We start from the raw sequence: 8,497 nt of genomic DNA, 5'->3' as shown, positions 1-8,497 counted from the left end.
CATGTGTGAGACAACAGAGTGTGAGACGACAGAACCGAGTGTGAGACGAATGAACCATGTGTGAGACAACCGAGTGAGACAACAGACAACGGAACAGAGTGTGAGACGACAGAACCGAGTGTGAGACGACAGAACCGTGTATGAGACGACAGAACCGTGTGTAAGACGACAGAACCGTGTGTGAGACAACAGAGTGTGAGACAACAGAACCGAGTGTAAAACAATAGAACCATGTGTGAGACAACAGAGTGTGAGACAACAGAGTGAGACGAATGAACCACGTGTGAGACGATAGAACCAAGCGTGAGACGACAGAACTGAGTGTAAGACGATAGAGCCGTGTGTGAGACAACAACAGACAACGGAACCGAGTGTGAGACGACAGAACCGAGTGTAAGATGACAGAACCGTGTGTGAGACAACAGAGTGTGAGACAACAGTGTGAGACGACAGAACCGAGTGTAAAACGATAGAACCGTGTGTGAGACAACAGAGTGTGAGACAACAGAGTGTGAGACAACAGAGTGTGAGACAACAGAGTGTGAGACGAATGAACCACGTGTGAGACGATAGAACCAATTGTGAGACGACAGAACCGAGTGTGAGACGATAGAACCGTGTGTGAGACAACAGACAATGGAACCGTGTGTGAGACGACAGAACCGAGTGAGAGACGACAGAACCGCGGCAAGAGGGATGTGACTCATCCCTCTTTAATGAAATCACAATCTGCCTGCTCATCAGCTCTGCCGCGGTTCTCCGGTGGAACGTTTCCCCTCCCTGAAGCCGATTAGCCTGAGTAATGGTGACTGTAATGTGTCTAACGGTTCTGATGGGCCTTGTGAACGAGGCGGCCATGACGGCGTGCCCGTGTCGGGCAGCTCCGCGGCTTTATTGTACATTAGTGCTTACGACACCCGAGAGAGCAGGAGCTGCTTATTAAAAAACGTGTTATTTAATAAAAACTACACTAAACCTCAGATCTGAAAACCAAACTGGCCTCCAGGCCTGAAGAGGACTGAGGTGCGCTAACAAGACAAAGAAACCATCTGCAGGTGAGCAACAGACAAAAACTGTTAACGGAGCAGGTCTAATCAGCTGGTTCCCATAGCAACACTCATCGACCTAACTCCTGACCAAAGTGTAAAATAACAGCAAGACACATGGACCAAAATACAATAAACAAACAAACAAACAAAAACATGAACTGAAAGTGCATTTCTTACAGAGTGAACATTCTCAGAGGCTTTACTGAAATGTACTAAAGGCTAAATGCTAGTTACATTTAGTAAAACATTAGCTTTTAACTATAATTAGCATCAGTCAGCATTAGCAGCGCTAGCATCAAATGTATTAAAATGAGCAGTGACCGTTGCAGAATTAGTGTTAACACAAACATTAACAGTAGAGTTTGCAGAAGTAGCATCAGCAGTATTACCATTAGCAGCACTGCTAACAGTAGTAGAATTAGAATTAGCAGTAGTAGAAATGACAGCAATATAATTACTATTATCGGTCATTGTTATAATTATTACCATTATGAACATCACATGGTGTGATGTCCTTGAGCAAGACACCTAATCCCTAATTGCTCCCCGGGAACTTGCGTTACACAGCTGCCCACTGCTCCACCTGGGTGTATCCCAGGTGTGAAGGGTTAAATGCAGAGAACTAGACTCAGCATTGTATGGAAATATACAATGATGACAACACGTATACTTCTATATCATCCTCCCAGCAGACAAAGGAAGGTGCACAGTGATCTTGAACCAGAAAGACAATCATGAGAAAGTTATGACACTCCTTAGTGACTTAAACACTTATGAACTGCTGAAAAGAGATCCAGGAAGTGGTTACAAGAAGAAGTTAATAGATTGTCTGAAACATTTGGCGCAGGACAAGGCTATTGACTGTATTCTGTACCACAGACTGTACCCAGGGGAGGCCACACCTAGTCTGTATGGTTTACCTAAAATCCACAAACAAGGTGTACCTTTAAGACCTATTGTTAGCATGATTAACTCTGTCACTTACAATGTTTCCAAATATCTGGCGTCTGTACTCATCCCTTTAGTTGGCAGCTCAGAACACCACATACAGAACACCATGGACTTTGTGGATAAGGTGAGGGATGTCATCATGGAGACTGATGAAACAATGGTCTCTTTTGATGTCACATCACTCTTTACGTGCATTCCTGTTGATGATGCAGTAGAGGTGGTCAGTTTAAGATTAAAATCAGACACCACTCTGAGCAGCAGGACCACGCTTTCCACAGAACAACTGTCAACTCTTGAAACTGTGCCTGCAGTCAACCTACTTCACATATGGGGAGCAATATTATAGGCAGAAACATGGGTGTGCTATGGGGTCTCCAGTTTCTCCTATTGTGGCCAACCTGTACATGGAAGAGGTAGAGGTGTTCATTTTCAGGGACACCACCAAGTCATTGGTTCAGGCATGTTGACGACAACTGGATTAAAATTAAATCTCAGGAAGTCCAACATTTTACTGATCACATCAACTCTGTGGATAAATACATCAAGTTCACACGAGAAGATGTAAAAAATGGCAGGCTGGCTTTCTAGGGCTGTGACCGTCTCTGATGGAGGACATTTGCAAACTGATGTGTACCACAAACCCACCCACACAGACCAGTATTTGCAGTTTGACTCCCATCACCCTTTGGAGCACAAGTTAGAAGTCATCAGGACTCTGTATCACAGAGCAGACAGCGTCCCCACTAACTCAGGAGCCATGCAGAAGGAGAAATCCCACACAAGACAGGCTCTAGGATGGATGGATGGACTGGTTCATCCCAAAGATCCAGTCACCTGGCACAGAGTCATGTGTATGCCGTTCAGTGTCAGGAGGGTGATCAGTTTCACAACGGGGAAACTAAACAGCCACTGGCCAAAAGGATGGCCCAACACTGAAGAGCAACATCATCAGGCCAGGACTCTGTGGTCTACACTCATCTCCAGGCCAGAGGTCACTCATTCAGAGCTGAAGATGTTGGTTTGAACGTTGGTTTGAGAGAGTGAAGGAAGAAGTCTTTGTGAAGAGAAATCGTCCATCACTAAACAGGGGTGGAGCCTCCGTGTTCAACTGTCCCCCTCTTACAATGCTGTTATTGCTAGTATCACTCAGCTCTCTGTGAATAGCAAGCGGTCATCAGGGCACCAACCATTAATTGTTAGGCTGATGGTCCTCCTTTTACATGTGAATAACAAATTCTGGCTGTCATCAGCAAACTGGTTGATCCACTACGAGAAGGTGCTGTTTATAAGACTGAGTTTGTTGCAGCTCCTCAGACTGAAGAAGTCTTTTGGATGAAAGATGAAACGTTTCAACAAAGAAGAATCCGTCCAGAGGACCGGACTCAACCTGGTTAGATACATTTCCAGTATTAGCATTAACAGTAGTAGAATAAACAATAGCATAAACAGAATTAGTTGTAGTAAAATTGACAGTGAAAGAATTGGCATCAGCTGTAGAGTTAGCATTAGCAGCGGATCTAGCATTAAATATAGCAGCATTAGCATTAGCGGTACAGAATTAGATTTCAAATAAATAAACGTTTCTGAAGGATTTCAAGATATCTCAATGTATTTTAAATTAAAACCTTTAAGTAAAAGTTGAATATTTTCAAAGTAAAAAAAGTCATAACAGCCATCTTCTAAATAAGCTGAATGTTAAAAAGTTAAAATGTTGCAAAATGTGCAGAAGTAATTAGGAAAACACAGAAAGAATTCATACTTCCACAGTAAAATCCCTCAAAATGAAATAAGTTCAACAATCGAGGCTGAATAAATTAAAAACATTAAATTAAATATCTAAAACTTTTTTTGTTTGTTTGTTTTAAGGAGAATAGGTTATTTTACTTGTGCAAAGATTCACACATCTTCTTTGGAACATTAAAAAAGTACATACTGGTCGTTGAAAACCGTGAAAAACACAGTAAAAAAAATGTTTTGGTGTTAAAATAAGTCAAAAGTTTATATCAGTTAAGAATATGGACACATCCTTTAAGATGTGTCCAAAAATTTTATTTTATAACACTCAAAACTAATCTCAAAAATACCATGAACATAAATTCAGTTTATTATCGGTGTACAAATTTAAGGTTGAGTCATTTGTTGCTTCTTGTGTTACCAAGAAAATAAAAATATTCAAAAACTATAATATTCTAAAACAAAGTTTCTTGAAGGAATGCAAACCGCCCGCTGCCGTCCATGACAGAGTTTCACTCTAATGTCCTCCTGTGTTGAGACGTGAGGAGCTGTAGCGGTTTGACCTTCAAAATAAAGTGACGGAGCTGTAGCGGTTTGACCTTCAAAATAAAATGATGTAAAATCTTGAGCGATCACTGAGCCCTCAGTCTGTGGTGGAGAGGACTCCCAGCTACTACCACCCCAAACGTTGGCCCAGTAGCTGTAAAACTGGAGAACGACCACAAACGTGAGTTTGAGGAACATCAGGTGGCTGGAGAGGAACCAGGACGTTCTCCTCCTTCCTGCTCCTGTATGGAGGTTCAGCTGATGGGAGGTGAAGGGGGTCCATCGGGTCGGTAACACACAGGCTAACGAGCTGCCAGCTCTCTCTCCACCCTGCTCACACCAACCCCCTCCTCTGAACCTCCGTCTCCCCTCACCTCCTGCCTGCAGCTCATAACATCAGCTGCAGGAGCGCCTCCTCCTTCTCAGAGCCACCATCTTTCTGATCTGACTCCTGCTGCTTTAGTCAGACACTGATGGCAGCGAACACAGAGCGCATGCTAACAAGACTCCTCCTCCTCCTCCTCCTCCTCGCTGACCTGAGACTCTCAGAACAGACGGAGGAGCAGAACCCCCCGCCCCTGCCCGGTGTTTGTGTGTTTACATGTTTACTCTTCTCATGAAGCAGGTAGAACAACAGATCATCAGGATCCTGCAGGACGTTGTTGAACATCTTCACCGTGAGGTTCTGAGGAGCTGCTCCTGTAAACCCACCGAAGGTCCAAACCAACCCAGAACCGGCAGCTCCCGGGTTTAAAGTCTGTTCAGGAACTTTCTCAGCTCAAAGTCGTCCTCTCCCTTTAAATGCCGTCTAAAGCCCCGCTGCCGGTGCCAGGACTGCGGCCCGGTCCGGGGTCTGAACAGAATGCGATTGTTGAGTCGGCCGAGACCGGCTGAAGGACTTGGCTCGCTTCGGTTCTGTCAGACCGGGCCAAGCTGGAGCGGCCCACAGCCAAGCTGACTGAGGTTAACCAGCTAATCCGGAGCGCTCGGGGGAGGGAGGGAGGTGGGAATTGATTTGTAAAGGGGGGGGGGGGGGGGGCTCAAACAGAACCTCACCAGTGGGTTTAGTTAGCCACCAGCAGAGGCAGCACCAGGACTAGGCTCCAGAACCAGGAGAGGACCGTAAACAACCGACTACCGGGTTCTTGACAGGATTCAGAGGTTTACGACCGACTTCATGAACAAAAACACGATTATTGATTTTAAGATCTGATCAGAACCATCAGAACCCTTCAAACACCTCAACATCCGTCCAGCAGGTCCAGGAGGGGAACCCAGACCTCCGTCTGCACAGAGACACTCTCCAGGTCCTCCAAGGTGTCTCTAAACCCGAGAACTGAGTTCTGGGTCCACGAGTCCAGGAGCTGTCCTAATCAGATGTCTGAACCTCCTCAGATGAGGAGGAGCAGCAGCAGCTCTACTCCTCCTGGACGATGGAGCTCCTGATCTGGTCTCTCAAGGCTGAGCCCGGCCACACTGCACTGGGGTCCAGGATCTGGTTCTTTCAGCGATGATCCAAACCACCTGACCACAGGTGAAGGTTGGACCGTACCATCCAGGACTGAATGTCCATACATCCAGTAAACACCTGGACTGGATGTCAACATGTCCATTAAACACCTGGACTGGATGTCAACATGTCCATTAAACTCCTGGACTGGATGTCAACACGTCCATTAAACTCCTGGACTGGATGTCCACACGTCCATTAAACTCCTGGACTGGATGTCCACACGTCCATTAAACACCTGGACTGGATGTCCACACGTCCTTTAAACACCTGGACTGGATGTCCACACGTCCATTAAACACCTGGACTGGATGTCCACACGTCCATTAAACACCTGGACTAGATGTCCACACGTCCATTAAACACCTGGACTAGATGTCCACACGTCCATTAAACACCTGGACTAGATGTCCACACGTCCATTAAACACCTGGACTGAATGTCCACACATCCATTAAACACCTGGACTGGATGTCCACACGTCCATTAAACACCTGGACTAGATGTCAACATGTCCATTAAACACCTGGACTGAATGTCCATACATCCATTAAACACCTGGACTGAATGTCCATACATCCATTAAACACCTGGACTAGATGTCCACACGTCCATTAAACACCTGGACTGGATGTCAACATGTCCATTAAACACCTGGACTGAATGTCCATACATCCATTAAACACCTGGACTGGATGTCCATACATCCATTAAACACCTGGACTGAATGTCCATACATCCATTAAACACCTGGACTAGATGTCCACACGTCCATTAAACACCTGGACTAGATGTCCACACGTCCATTAAACACCTGGACTGAATGTCCACACGTCTATTAAACACCTGGACTGGATGTCCACACGTCCATTAAACACCTGGACTGGATGTCCACACGTCCATTAAACACCTGGACTGGATGTCCACACGTCCTTTAAACATGTGGAGCTTTTATCAGGTGTGACACGGTGGTGAAGTGAGCAATCCTGTTTCAGAACTCAAACGTTTGAGTCACGTGTGTTAAACAAATGGAAATGTGTTGAAGAACACACACACACAGAGAGACACACACCAAACAGTTGTTTAGTGCCGCTCCTCGGGTCAGGACAGTTGAAAACGACACTCTGAGCGGAGAACAGAAGAACCTTCAGAACCTCCTGGAGGTTTTCCCTCAAATAACCAGAACCCGACAGAAGAACCTTCAGAACCTCAGAGTTCGGTTCCCTTTGGTTAATTTTCTGTCCGATCTTTTTTTAATGACCACTTTTAGTATTTCTGCTGGTAAACTGGAGCTTTTTGGAGCAGCCGACCCGCTCTGAAACGGGTCGGCTCGACGGACAGAACTGGTTCAGGGTCAGACTATGATCCAAACGCCGGCGCCACCTGTTGGGTTTCCCCACAGCGTGAGGACGTGGCGGCGGCGCCCATCGCAGCCGAGCGCTGTAATCACGTCTGACAGCAGGCGCCTTTGGTCCTCTCTGGCCCCCCTGACCCGCTGAAACGGGCCGGAGTGAAACCGGGTCGGCGACGGTACCAGAGCTGCCAACGGACCAGCGCTAATCACACAAACCCAAACGTCCTGTTGGAGTTTAATTAGTGATGTGAAGGAGCTGAAGTCCACTTCCTGTCAGCGATTCCCACACGAACACGTCTGAGCAGGGAGGCCAGATGGATCATTATTGATCATTAATTATTATTATTGATTATTAATTATTATTATTATTGATCATTAATTATTATTATTGATTATTAATTATTATTATTTATTTAATACAGACCAGAGTGTTGCTGGAACAGCAGACAATTTCTGTGATTCTGCCCCTTTCAAACCTGAAGCTGCAAATCCTCCCATCTCTGATCTCCTCCTCCTCCTCCTCCTCCTCCTCTGCCCCCTCCCCTCCTCTCTTCAACTCCTCCTCTTATCCCTCGTTCCTCAGCAGGAGGCCACGCAGCCACAAACCATCACGTCAAACTGCTCTGACTGCGGCTCCACTTTCACAAACACAAACATGCACGAGACAAACCGGCCTGGACGCAGGGACACGTCCCGAGGACACGTCCTGAAGACACGCACCAACGTCTTCACTTTGTTTACCTTCCTATAAACTGATGTGGGAAGAAACGAGAAGCTCGCAGGCCTGACAGTGGTTCAGAGGAGGCCGCGTTAATCCGATGGTTCGAGCCTCAGATGTGTGGAGCGACGTGAGGATTAAACACGAATAATTAATTACTGGAGGACAAGTCTTCAGAGACGTATCACACTTTGACGGGTCCACACACACACACACATTTATTTTATACAATTTTTATTTTAAATGTCAAAAACCTAAAAATTAAATCTGGTCAAATATTTCCTGTAAAAATCAAACTGGAGTCGTTTGTGATCCACAGCTTTAATGAAATCGTCCTTCTAGTCGCTTTTCTCCTAAAGTTAGCTTTGTCTTCAGTTTGGACATTTATTCTGGGACAGCAGGACACAGAACAGAAGGCAGAGGACAGAAGGAGAAAGAAGACAAGATGAGACAGAGGACAGCAGGAGATGGAAGACAACAGGAGACAGTGGACAAAACAAGACAGAGGGCAGGAAGCAGAGAACAGCAGGAGGCAAAGGACAGAAGGAGGCATGGACATGACAAGACAGAAAACAGCAGGAGACAGGACAGCAGAAGGCTGAAGACAGATGGAGACAGAAGACTGTGGGAGACAG

General features: G+C 45.9%; 1 protein-coding gene across 1 annotated transcript in view; it reads right to left on the bottom strand.

Moving 5' to 3' along the window:
• The window catches only part of efnb2a (ephrin-B2a), a 24,029-nt gene that overhangs the window by 6,106 nt on the left and 9,426 nt on the right, over window positions 1-8,497 (bottom strand). The window lies entirely within an intron of this gene.

Source organism: Nematolebias whitei, chromosome 13 (genome assembly GCF_014905685.2).
Source record: "Nematolebias whitei isolate Nwh7 chromosome 13, NemWhi1, whole genome shotgun sequence".
Taxonomy (NCBI): Eukaryota; Metazoa; Chordata; class Actinopteri; order Cyprinodontiformes; family Rivulidae; genus Nematolebias; species Nematolebias whitei.
This window is presented reverse-complemented; position numbering and strand designations above follow the sequence as displayed.